Source organism: Idiotropiscis lumnitzeri, chromosome 5 (genome assembly GCF_059441095.1).
Source record: "Idiotropiscis lumnitzeri isolate Australia: NSW breed Sydney's pygmy pipehorse chromosome 5, RoL_Ilum_1.0, whole genome shotgun sequence".
Taxonomy (NCBI): Eukaryota; Metazoa; Chordata; class Actinopteri; order Syngnathiformes; family Syngnathidae; genus Idiotropiscis; species Idiotropiscis lumnitzeri.
Window position 1 is genome coordinate 23,871,723 of NC_142395.1, and position 14,107 is coordinate 23,885,829.

At 39.7% G+C, this 14,107-nt stretch overlaps 1 protein-coding gene across 2 annotated transcripts in view; it reads left to right on the forward strand.

Annotated features, from left to right (window-relative positions):
• Window positions 1-14,107, forward strand: part of galnt2 (UDP-N-acetyl-alpha-D-galactosamine:polypeptide N-acetylgalactosaminyltransferase 2) — a 51,702-nt gene that overhangs the window by 2,342 nt on the left and 35,253 nt on the right. The gene's annotated exons all lie outside the window — the stretch shown is intronic.

The following is a 14,107-nucleotide window of genomic DNA, read 5'->3' on the forward strand; positions in this document are numbered from 1 at the left end:
AGAAAATAAAACATTAACAAGGTTTTTTTTTAAAAATTTTTTTCCAAGTTTGGTGGGCCGGATTAAAACGTTTAACGGGCCGGATGTGGCCCCTGGGCCGTATTTTGCCCACACCTGCACTATACTAGTATTTGGAAACACCTTGTAAATTATGAAGTTAAATCTACAAAGGCTACAATTAAACTTCTTATATCTTTGAAATGACATTTGGGTCATTCCATGCCAAATCACCCCCCAAAATCAGGCAATGTTTAAGCACGCAGGTTATAGGACACATGACTTATGGGAAAAGTTTTGAAATGATTTGTTGTGAAATTTTTGTCCATCACAAAGACTGACATTCGATTACCCATGTGTAGTCTTTATATTTCCACTCGAGTGTGTTTAGGATCCAGCCAAAGCATATGTTGTAAATGGAAGGTAAACATCCTTCAAGTATCCTTGTGTGTGTGCGTGTGTGTCACTCCGCATGGTTGGGTGTAGGCACAACGCTACATTTGTGTGCGTGGGAACATCCCGTGTGTATTCCACCTGCCTCTTGTCTCGTCATATCAGCCTGTGTGTGTTTGCATGGCTCCATTGAACCACATTAGCTCTTTTACTTTCCCATTAGGTTGATAGCCGTGTGTGCTGGTGTGTGTTTCATGCTTGTTAAGGGGGTCAAAGCGGCAGCGATGTCTTGTTCAGGTTGATTTGCAGTTCGGATGATAGATTGCACTTGTCTTATAGCGAAACATCCTGTGTGTATTCTAAACAGGAATGGATATTTGAAAAAATAGTGTGTTTATAATCAAATAGTGCGCTATTGTGCACCAATTTCATGTTATTACATGGTAATTAATGATGAGTTCATTTGAATATTACGCTCAACTGTAATTCTAAATTGACAAATGCAATTGCTGTGATTGAATAGACTGTGTGGTGTTGTTAGAATGTGACTTGGCCTTACTTGATCCTGACGGACCAACTTACCTACTCAATTGCATTAAATGCACAAATTGAATTGGAGGTCGGGCTGAACCACAAATAAATAATTTGATGGACAACGTAAGAGATCATACACGTGACGGGAGAACAAAATCAACTTGTGACTTAACGTAATTTCCATTTGTACATACATTGGCCACTTTGTGTTAGTAGATGCGGGTTTATATGTTAGAACATGGGATGTGTGTGTGCGTGTGCGTGGGGGTGCGTGTGTGTGTGTAAATATGTGAGACTGCTGCTGTTCTTCTGGTATCTATTGTTTATGTGTTTTAATTGGTGTTCTAATTTCCTGCTAATTTATCTTACACCACATGAAACGCGCTTTGTTACGGCTCCAGCTGTTGTCAAATGCGCTATATAAATAAATTTGTATTGTATTGCGTTGTATATTTGCAAAGAAAGAGATCACAGATGGATTTCTTCTCAAAACATTTATTTACCTTAAACACTGGTAGATACTCCCCTTCCACCCCCCCAACCCTGACAATGACAAATGCAGCTAGTTATACACTGAGAACCTTTCTACGTCATTCCTGTTGTCACCCGAGGCCAATTTGCAGACAAGCTTCATCAGGCAGCAGTGCACATAAGTCCGTGGCAGTGCAGCCTTTGGAAAGCTGTATAGAACGTGTTTGGGAGAGGGGCGTGGGGGGTCGCGCCACGGCCATGTGGCTAGCAGTTAGCGCCTGTCAGCAGTTGCGATGGTGAAACAAGCAAAAGAGAGATGGGGTTCACGTTACAGAGATGGCTGTATTTATGGCACTCGTTCCCTATGCTCATTAAACCAAAATGTGTGATGTACATTTTCACTTCTCTAGTCTATATCCTCAATTCGCTCCTCACCCCGATGCACACACACGCACACACACTTTCACATTTCAGGCAGCCAGCTTACGCACGCCAACCACAAATAGCTGATGAATATTCAGCATGAGGGCGAACTCTGGGAAGTTTCAATGGCCCACTGTGATGTGTTTGGGAATGTCATTGGTCAGATGTGACAAGACCTTGGGTCGAGCTATTGATGGCTTGAAGCTCGTTGGTAATAATTCATTAATAAACCAGGTTGCATTAAAAGCCGCAGGGTTCAAAGTGTGGGGGGGAAAAAAAGCGGGTTATAGGCCGGAGAATATGGTACTCAACCTTATTAGCTGTTTACAGATCCTGGGTTCATTTTAAATTACACAAAATATAATCTGGTCACTCCCACTATATTTTTTAATATAGCAGCTCTCAACCTATGCACTATCTGCTAATTTATGTTTTTTTCCCCCCAAATTGAATAGCAACTGTAGTATAGTAGAAAACTGCAAAAAAAAAAAAATGCATTAATCGGAATCAGTAGCATTTTGCGACGGCAGCGTTTCTATAAAGGCTTTGGAACGCGCATCTGTTCAAAAGTGGAATTACTAACGTGCTGTTTCTAAAAAAAAATGCTTGTCTTCCTGTAATAAAGGTATTAATTGAATACCAATTTTTGGATGCCTTCCAAAGTTGTCCGTTGTGTTTTTTTCTGCTGTGTTGGTTGTCTTTGTTGAATTTATTGCCAGGTTGCACTATGTCACGCTATTGTGGCTTTTGCACATCTCCATCTCCATCGTGCCTACACAGCCTGCGGGGAAACGGTGTTTACCGTTCCGAACCGTGCCGTGATGAGCTTGACTGTACTTGATTAAAAACTTGGCATATGTCAATGTTTACCTGGGTCAGCGTTTGTGGACAAAGCAATAACTTGATTGTCAGCTTTTTCGCCTTCAGTGAGGTTGAGGATTTTTAAGCAGTACCAACAAAAAAAAAAAGCTTTTTATTGTGAAATCTGTACTTAAATGATCTTTTACGAATTGACGTTAATACTGTGGTACTTGTTGTTGAAATTCCAAATAAAACTTTTGATGTTGGCTGTCTATAATTAAAACTGTAAAAATATCCCTAATTAGGTGATATTTTGTAGCAAGACAAGTTACCAGAACCTCAACCTGGAAATCTTACAAAGCCCTCTTTGTTGATGCATTGTGGTACACAAGAGATAGTGTTGCAAAAAAAAAAAAAAAACCCTTTTCCAGGATACACTTTCTGAATTCTGCCAACAAGCATGTTTTGCTTTCTGCCAACTCTTCGGAACGTAGCGTCTACTTTCATGCTAATCAGGTCTGCGAGAGGGAAGCTCAGCACCAGAATTGCAGCGAGCCGCCGGAAAAGCCAACAGACTTCATAAATGTTGTCAGCTGTTGGAGTAAAGCTGCAGATGTTTGGCAAAGCAGCGAAAACAGCTTTTTCCATCCTGAGCCGAGGCGTCATGAACATGTCAACTGCATCTTTTCGTAAATGCAGTGGAAACTTGAAAGTCGTACTGCGTGTTTTGCGTCGCTTTTTGTTTGTTTTTTGATCTTTTGTATTTCTTGTCATCGTGGATGGCACCTCACAGGCGCCCAGTTTAACATGAGGGGAATAATTCTGGTGTTTGGTGTTCTTTGGATTATTTTCGATTTTTACACTTATTCCAAAATAAGTGTCAACAAACTTGATAAGAGTGTTGAATATATACTTGAGAAGAAAAAAATATCCCTAAAGTTACTTGAAGTAATTGGATGATTTTTTATCAAAGTTAATGTGTTTTGTTTTTCCTTTTTTTTTGTGTGTGTGTGTGACAATTCTGAATATTAAGTAAGGAGATAATTGAGATGCAGGTTTTTAGAGGAACTAACCACCAACCCCATTTTTTTTTTAAAATCACGAATAGATTGTATGTGCCAGCACTAGCAACGACTTTCTACTCTCATAAATATTGCATTTGTGGAATTAAAAATGAAATGGATAATTAATCAACGTGCGATGTTAAGCAAAATCATTTTCAGCTGCAGACCTGAAGTGCCGTTGAAGCTCAGAAATAGCGCCTTGCTTGCTTATCCAGCAGCCTATTGAATTGTGTCGACTGAGAGATTGTTTAGACCGATGGATTTTTTTTTATTATTCGGTTGTGTGTACACCATGGCTGCCATGGAAAAACGTAGTCGCCATCATAGCAAGAGTAGCGGAATGCTCGTAGATGATGTCGTTAATAATCTTTGTTTATGTAAATATAATGAAATCAAATCTGTAGCTTGTGATTGCTGTATATTTACTAACTGAATTTCTTAAATAAATAAGCAGGCAGGAATTATTGAACATAACTTTACGTTCTCACAAGTTCCCACTCTTCCGAGTGGGAAAAGATCTCGAAATGGTTGCTTCCATTAGCAAGTCAATGCAATGTTGTAAATGTATTCTTACAATAAATACTTGGTTGATTTAAATTAACAGCTGCTGATAAAAGAAAGTTTTGCCATCTTAGATTTAATTCCCCTTTAAGCACAAATTACTTTCAAGCCACGCTTTAGTCATTTTCTTTTTAATTTAAGACTTAGTGATTAGCATCTTCACATTACGTTAGCCTAACAGCATTTTGGCTAAGTCATACTTTAACGTTTTGCGAAAACACACAAGTTATTTTTCAAAGCACATTGGTAGTTTCTATTGATTTGATAACATTAAGAAGTAGTTATGTTAGAAATGACTTAGGAAATTATGCTATTAAGTGACCAGCTACATTTTTATTTTAAACATTGCATGTATCCATCACAGTGGCAATAGTTTAAGAAAAATGGTGTCAAAATAAAAACAAAGGAGAGTTCAACTACCCTCCTAGATTGTTATATGTTTGAAGAACAACAAAGAAAATGGACTTGGCGATTAACTGAATGCGACATGTACAGAACGCTAAGTCTACCGTGGCCATGCTAGCCTAGCTTGCCCGAAACCTGCGCTGTGGGATTTGTACCATTTCATTGGATTCAATTGCTTGGTGATGTCTAAAACTTGACCTGACCAAAACTTAAGTACAAAAAAGTTTAATCTCTTCTCGTTGTATTGTTATCTTGATTCTTCCTGCTGCCTGTACATGTCTCAAACTGTCGCTTTATCAAAAAGATTCATCATAGACGTTGTGATCTCTCTTATCTCTTTTGTTTAAAGCAAACATGAGTAGAAAAGTGGCATATACGCCAGCATCATCATCACCCTCCTCCATAGTGAAATATAATTTCAGATGTTGTCCCTCACGGCATGCTGGAGTTAATCACAACACACACTTTAGCTGTTCAATATTGCACTAATTAGAAGACACGTTGCACTTTTAGCCTGGAAGCACAAACGGTATTGGCAGTGAGCTAAATAGCGCAATCACTCAATCAATAAAATACAGCGAGGAAGGTCTTGATGGTCAGATGACTGCAATTCTGACAGTGTTAAAATAAACAAAGGGTGTGTTTTAGTTTGACTGTGGTGGAATGTTGTAGAATTCTAGATTCCTCTTTGCCATCACTGGGTGTGTTGGACCACAAAAGTAAGTGCTACGCCTGACGTACAAAGCACATTTGTTTATATGCGGAAAAATTAGCTAGTGCAGTGTATTCTTTAATTGTAGATAATGTTTAACTATTTGATTGAGAAGTGCAATTAAGTTTGCATCTGACTTTTCAAATTCAGATAACTGAACAATTCCGTAAGAAAATGATTGCATGTTGTGGTTCCCCCGCAGGCACGACAAACACAAGTAGTTTTCTTGATACGGGTTTAATGAAGCCATCAAATCTCCCTCGCACCGTGAAAATTGTACACAAATAATAATACAAATTACACGAGTTACATTAATAAGAACAACAGAAAAACGGATGGCTACACAAGTAGCAAACAATTTCACAGAGTGAAAATAATATCCAAACAAATAAATGGTTCGTTGGCTGCTACCGCATTTTGCAGATTATCGGCATCAGACTTTTTTTTTTTTTTTAACTTTCAAGGCCGATAAATTAAAAGCTGGTATATTTTGGCTCGCTGCAGCACACTTCTCTCTCTCGCTTGTCTCTGCTGTGCTCGTGGCCCTGCCTGCAGAAGCAGATTGACCCACCCACACCACCATCTGATTGGTTCCTTGTACATAGGGGGGCAGCCAATCAGCTGTAAACTACCTGTTTGCTTTTTCACCTTGAGTCACACGCACTACAGGAGGCAACAGACTTTAGCGAAATTTTGATAAACGCAACTGACAAAACTATTTGCCGTCGGAAACTTTAAAGACGTGTTTGTTTTCATTGAACTATAAGACAGTATAGCTCCCAGACTTTTAAAACTAATACGTCCATCTTGAGCATGTTGTACACCACTAAAGTTGTTTAACTCATTTACTCCCATTGACGGTTAAAGACGTCAAAGATCAATTTATTTATTTTTTTACTCGGCTGGTAGTGAATGAGTTAACAAACATGTGCTTAAAGGCATTTAAACTAAGTCAAGTTTTTATGACCCCATTTTACCCTTTTTTTTTTTTCAACAAATAAATATCGGCTTCAAATATTGGTTTTCGGCCTCCATAACCACTGATAATCGGTATCGGCCCTGAAAAAAAGCATATCAGTCCATCACTTACTTTAACGATACATAAAATCGATTATAACGACTAACAATGAAACAAAGGAATGAAATCTATGCACAATTATGGATACATTTCCACATCTTTGCGCTTTGCATATTGCATAGGGCATTATCGCGATTGTGCAGCCCTCGTATTCATAATTCCATATGTGCCTGTGGCAATCTATCCCGTCTTGTCAGCAAACGTGGCATTCCTCTGAGGGAGAGCACACGCGTCGTCCTTCGTTGTGGCAAGAGCATTGAAATGACGAGTGTTAGTCATCTCATTTCAACATCCCCGGTGTCGCTGGCCTCCTCTCACTGCTGGCAGAGTGTGATCATGTTTTAATTGAGCTAATGAACTCTTACTGGAGGGTTTATTGAAAGTGTTGACAGTTGAAAACACGTGGTTGTCTGATTTGCTTTATTTATTTTTTTTAACGCAATTGAAGCAGCATTAGCGTTCCACCAGGGATGATCAAGACGAGCTCAGTGTTTGACAAACATTACAACACATATTGATCCACTGTTGCAATAGCGTGATTACAAAGCATGCTTGGTCAGCATACAGTGTGCATCACGCCTGCATAGAATCTCTGTGCTCAAGTCGGTCTAACCCTCCAAAATGTTGTTTTGGGGTTCATACGAACTGACAACCATCCAGATGTTTTTTTTTTTTTCGACAAATCACACCTGGTGATTTCTGCCCATAGATGTTGCATCCATGTCCCTGCTGTACGTCACATTGCTGACTTTATTTTATACACTTGCCTCAGGCTCCAGTGTAGATGACTGCGGCGAACATCATATTTCAATTTTCGGGATCCGTCCAGCACATTACCCCAGACTTGCAGTGGCTGCCATGGCTCCTGGATGAATTTAGAATGTATTTTCAAATTGTGCTTCCTTTTGAGGACATCCATAACCTCACCTACCCAAACCTCGCTGACATTGTAGAGATTGCATCTCGCACCCTTCGATCCTCCGTCTTTTCTGTACCTCCTGCCTGGCTCGTCACTGTGGGGAGCAGAGCACGCAGTCACTGCGCTACACAGATGCCATTTCCTTTTTCGAAAACTGAAAACTCATTTGTTCAGAATCTAGTGTAATACTCCATCTAGTCTTGCTTTCACATTATTTTTTCTTGTGTTGTCACTTTTTACCTTGATTTAATTCTTTATCGTATGGTGTGCCCGTATGATCTGAAAAAAAAAAAAAAAAAGCACTATTATGCGGTGGAACCGCTAAAGTCGACTTTGAGGCCCTGTAAGACAATTGCAAGTTAAAAAAAAAAAACATGTTGCGAAAGATGTGCCTCTCGAATGGAATTGTTTTGTTGTAACAGTCATTACGCACAATTTACATGCCGTTGAAATCATTTGCTGTAAAGTGGTGGAGATTCACATTCGAAGCAGTGAGACTTCAGTGACACAAAATGTGTTTTCAAAGTTGAGGAAGAGTCTTAATGCACAGTGATTAAGTCATGTTTGCACTTTTGTTTGATGATGCATGCCATTTACTTCCTGGTAGTAGAACAACCACAAAAGGGCGTCATAAGTATCGGTGACTGGTATCGGTGGTACTTTGAAGTAAAGCCTATAGTGCCCCTTGTAGGCATTGATCGTTTGTTTTGTTTCTAAATATGTGTGACCACTGACCATTAAGACTGATAATGAAATATTTTATTTTAAAAAATGCCTGTAGAGTGAACTACATGATTTTGACCTGAATCCAATTATTTATATTCCAAGATTTGAAATGGAATTTATTTAATAAATCACTCTCGATGTTGGCACGCATCCAAGAGTTCAGTTCTGCTGTATACTGACTTCCCGTTGAATGAATTGTAATTGCGTCATGTTGAGACGAGGGTTGCAGGGATACTACTTTTCAGGCTGAGTGGCTAAATGGTAAATGGGCTTTTCCACCTCGAGCGCACTAAAGATTTGCTTTTCTGTGAAAGCCGATTTACTCCACTTTCCCGAGGTATTTGTCGGGGCGGTGAAGTGATATCAATGTCGTCGCATTTTTACGTACAAGTCCAGACATACAGTATCAGTGCATCCCTAGAATATCTTTCTATATATAACTTCCTTCTGTTAACCATAAACCTCTCTATGACAAAGCATGTTCTCTCTCTCTCCCTCACACGCTTGCAACAAAGTTAAAAGTCCACCCTAAAGTTGTAAGTGCCAGCGAGGAAAACCTTGTGACGTGTCTCTTTTGCAGCGTGTGGAAACGGTTTCAGGAAGCAGACCCGCTGACTCGGCACGCGGTCTTAAAAAGAGGGAAGAATTATAGTCAAAGTTTGGCAGGTTTGCTGATGTTTGATGGATGCGCTCATTTGATGAATTGATGTTAAATGTCATTGGAAACTAAACAAACTGATTCATCAGCCCACTGCTTCTTGCTAGTGTTTGGAATATTAGTTGTGCTATGTGACTTGATGGATGGAATTTATATTCTTGTGACATGTTATCCCATTTAGTCATCAATCAGATGTTGGACTCTGCAAACCAAAGTATTCAACATTTGTGACGGGGATTCTTTCCATTCATCTGCACTGTTAGTTTTTTTTGTGGAGGGGGGCGTGTCAAAATAAAGCTTGAATGCTACATGAATAGCTGTCTCTCACAAGTATAGTAGAAGTAAAGCCGGAACTTTACACCGCCTGTATTAAAATCCTTGAGGCAGCCATATTGTATAGTTTCAGAAAGACAGTTTTGATTCTTGTGCATGGACATTGATTTTCTTTGACGTACCGGGACTGTAAAAAAAAATTATAACAAAAAGCTCCTTCGAAAATAAAAGCAATTCAAGTTCAAACTGTTGACAAACCGCATTGAACTAGAGATTATTTTTCAATTTACAAAGTAGGGCTTGGGTGATTATGGGAAAAAAAAATCATAACCACAACTATTTTGATTGAAATGAAAATCATAATGAATAAAAATAATTATTTAGGTTAAAACTTTTTTTTTGTCAACTACCTAAACTCAACTGCTTGAAACTACCATGCACGTCGATAATCACTGCATCTTGAACACAATTCTTTTTGTCAAGTACAAAACGCGAAATTCAAGCCTCTTGCATTTTCATCGCGGCTGCAGCCCCACCTTTCCTGCATTGCATCGTTGCATATCTCTTTATTATATTTATTTAACTAAGTACAGAAACATAAAGGAGAGGGACCAACTTGGAGAGCAATGCTGAATTCATGACCACCAAAAAAGAGGAAATTTCCCGTAATAAGCGTACGAGGCAAATTTAACAAAAAACATGGCTGACCAATGTGACAAGCTAGTATTTCTGATGAGATAGTTTCACAAGCAGTAAAAAAATATTTGCAGTATTTTCAAGGGTGAGCTAATGTTAGATTTTATTCCTCCTCATTAGGTCTTGGTTTATCCACTCACTGCATTGGGTTTTCAATAAACAGTTTTGGGAATACAGACAAAAAAAACGAGTGAAGCAAATCTTATTGTTTCATTTATATTGTAAATGCAGTGTGACTTGCAAGAACTTGTTTTTCACTGAACTTTGTGACTATTGCTTTGTAGCTTGCTTTTTAGTTAGCTGGATTGTTATCTGCAGAGAAAGTCCCTCATGTGAGCTTGAACAATGAGGACACAAAATGGTGTTTTTTTTTTTTTTTTTTTTTGCAAGTATCAACTATTTTACATAAAAAAGATCCTTTTGTTTGCTCTTTTCTTTGCTGTCTATTAGCTTTTTATGATAAGTCTTTTCTCGTCTCCACTTGTTGGTTTGACGCACAGGGGGTCAAACTCAAGGCGTGGGGGCCAGATCTGGCCTGCAACATCAATTTAATGTGGCCTGCAGAGGCAAATCAGAATCAGAATCAGAAAGCCCTTTGTCATTGTACTCAGTGTGCAACGAGATTAAAGAGCTCCCCTCTCCTGTGCAATACAACAATAATTTAATTAAATATATAAATTAGATTAATGATTAGGGGGCGGCACGGTGGCTGACTGGTTAGCACGATGGCCTCACAGTGAGAGACAGCATCTGGCGTGGGTTCGATCCCGGCTCCGGCCATCCTGTGTGGAGTTTGCATGTTCTCCCCGTGCTTGCGTGGGTTTCCTCCGGGTATTCCGGTTTCCTCCCACATTCCAAAAACATGCATGGCAGGCCGATTGAACACTCTAAATTGCCCCTAGGTATGAGTGCGAGCGCGGATGGTTGTTCGTCTCTGTGTGCCCTGCAATTGGCTGGCAACCAGTTCAGGGTGTCCCCCGCCTACTGCCCGAAGATAGCTGGGATAGGCTCCAGCACCCCCCGCGACCCTAGTGAGGAGAAGCGGTACAGAAGAAGGATGGATGGATGGAGATTAAAGATTAAATAGAAAATAAATTCAAAATTGGAAGATGGCGATGGCACTCGGAAAGAAACAGTTTTTCAGTCCGTTAGTCTTTGTTTTGATGCACCTGTAGCGCCTGAGCTCGGGTAAGTATTGTCCTTGATGATCTTGTGAGCTCGGCTGAGGCATCGGGTGGTGTAGATGTCCGACAGGGAGGGGAGAGGACAGCCAATGATTCTCTGCAGTGTTTTGACTGTCCTCTGGAGCCTCACTCTGTCTGCCTCAGTGCAGCCGCCGTACCAGGTAGAGACGCAGTACGTCAGCAGGCTCTTGATGGACGAGTGGTCGAAGGCCCGCAGAAGCTTCTTGTTGAATTTCCTGGTTTGTCGATTTTAAATTGAACCGGTAGAATAAGCTCTGCAGGATAACACTGAAATACAAAAGTAATGTCCTCAAATCATACTTATAGAGTGGTGGTGGGATCCTATCATTTTGCATCAATTTAACTGTCCACCCACAAAATCATAACATCCCTTCATCTTTTCTGCCTTCCTCCAAGAGCCAAGTATATATTTGTATGGTACTGTAGTTGACGCGATGAATATTTAGTAGAATTCTCCCCTGCACAATCTCCGGTTTGTCAGCGTTATTGTTTTCTGTCTTACCTCTCAAACTGCGTCTGCTTGCCACTGTTGTCCTTTATTGTAGCAGCATCCTCGAAGGGCAATGGTCACCATAAGCACCCAGCTTGCGTGTTAATGACTGACCCAACTGTGTTTAACAACATGAGAAACCGTGACACCAAGCAGAAAGCTTACTTATCAAAATGCGTGACCAAGGTATAATAAAATTTTGGATGTGTAATACTGAGGCTGAGGGGAACTGGCATAACAAAGGATCTGCATTCTGTTTGGCCTGATGCCTGGGCTGGTTCTACTTAGCGAAATGTCTCCACATTAAATCAAAGAATAAGCGTTTCGGATGACGGAGGGATGGAACTAGGAGGACGTTTTACTTGAAAATGTTGGGTTTCGTTTCATGGTGCGGCTTTGATTCATAGCCTTAGATACAATAAATAATGCTCGTAAATGCATTAGTGCTGAAACGGGTCTTCGAGTAATTCGAGCACCTCGGTTAAAAAAAATAAAAAAAAATGCTCGAGGCTTTTTAATCTGCGTCGGATACCCTGTTCATTTATATATTTATTTAGTGCAAACTGTCAGGAAGAAGTCAAGTGAACTGCAGCAATAAGTCGTCATGCCATGCATGACAGTATTGAGTTAAAATTATGCCAGAACCTCACAACGACACAAAACATGATTTACTCACACCCAACGATTTGTAATCAATCTGATCCGCTGGAACGGGTTGACTGATATATTCCATTTTATGCTAAATCTGCAATCGGCCGGAATGTCACAATTTGTAGATCAATCATTGATTCGATCTGCGAAATAAGATTTTAATATAATCAAAAATTACAGCAAGCAAAGTCTCCTTCACGTGCTAACCAGCGACCACGTTGCCACCATATTCCGGAATATCATTTCGAATTTTTAGGAGCAAAATGTCGCCACCTAGGGGCGGTCTGGAGCTAAGTGCCCAAAAGATAGTGTTAAAAAAGTGTTTGTCATAAATGAACGGAAAGAGCTGTGCTGTTATTCGTCATCGTCGTTTTGCACTTTATTCGAATGACAAAAAAATGACACACTGATGATAGTAAAGATGTGCGCAAATTGCCCAACAGAGCAATTCATCTTTGCAACTACGTTATATAAATCCTTTGTGATCTTCGCTTTGTCCGCTGGGGAACCGGCATCCTGGAACTGAAATGGGCCTTGGTCTGTTTTCTCACTGCCATCATTCTTTATTTTTAATCAAAATGGTTGTTCTTACTGTGGGCAACAATCATGCTCAGAAGTAAACACACAAGACTATTCTCTGTGGTTGTTTGTTGTGTTGCAAAACAAGAAGATATAACAAATTGTTTATTGAGGTCACACGCTTTTGTTTCATTTAAATTGCAGAAACTACCACTCTTGGCTAAATCGCTGAACCTGCCGGCCTTATTCATAAAATTGTGCCATCAAAAAGCCCTTTTCCCAGTCTTGTTTTTATTGATATCGCAAAAGCTAACAATATTCACGTGAGTCACTTCTGCTTGACATACTTTTTCCCCAAAAATTAATTTTGTACCTTTTTGTCCGATAATTTTTGGTGAAACCATTCCATTTTCTAGTGCCGATTAATAAATAAAGGAAAAAGATTGAAATATATTATTTCTGGTGAAAGAAGATTTCTTTTGGTGGGTTCAGTCCTCATATTTGGCACAACAGAATATTGTATAGGTCTTCAAAGATCCGTCTGCAATACCGGGAACTACTTTGAAAACGGCTGTAAGTGAATGAGAGCGCATGTGTGATCAACAAGATCAACCGTAATGTCAAATGTAGTTCAAATGTCTAGTTAATTATGGCATTATCGTAAGGACGTGTCAAACAAGTATTCCTTGCAGGCCGCTGATATGATAAGAATCAGGACGCGTAATTGAATGATGTTCCACTCTTGTAACCTGAGGCACATTTGTACGTAGATACGACAATTGGGCTTTTAATTACAGTAAGACTTGAAACTTTTGGAGTCAGAAAGGGTGTATGACACATTTGCCACATGACTATTGTTTCTAAAAAATAAAAACTGAAAATGGTCCCATGCTTCGATCTTTTGAGTCATGCTTAACAGTCTTTGCTTCCCGTTACTTGTTGTTTACAATTGACTACAGCTGGTATGTTCCCCTTGCCAGAATAAAAAGAGCTGGTGTGACTCATTGGACTGACCAAAAATACTTCAAAGACATCATGGAAAATCCAGTGTTACGCTGACATTCATGTCCATGACTGAATGCAAGTCATAGTGCAAAAAAATAAAAATAAAAAAGGGAGTAATGATCCCCCCCCCCCCCCCCAAGGAGAGAAGCAATTCGTTTCAAAGGGCCCGCGGACAATTAGAGAGAAATCTCCCCTCAGTTAAGTTACAGTGTAGTTCGAGTGTGTAATTAGCCCTCATTAGATGCTTTACATCTGCTCTTCGCCTGTTGAACATGTTGGGGAATTTAACGCACTACATGACTGCCGTGCGTTTGGAGGCTGAAGACTAGACCAAATCAGTTAATCATGACCCAAATGACTCACTGGCTCCTTGGTTTAGTTTAGTTGTTTGCGTCTAGTTCACAAATTCCAAGCCTTGCTATATTTTCTGAATAAAGACAATTCCCATACACAATCACGTTTGGAAGAAATGTATTTGTATGTCATTTTGAACTGTGGAAGTAAGCTGAAGTACACAAAAAAAAAA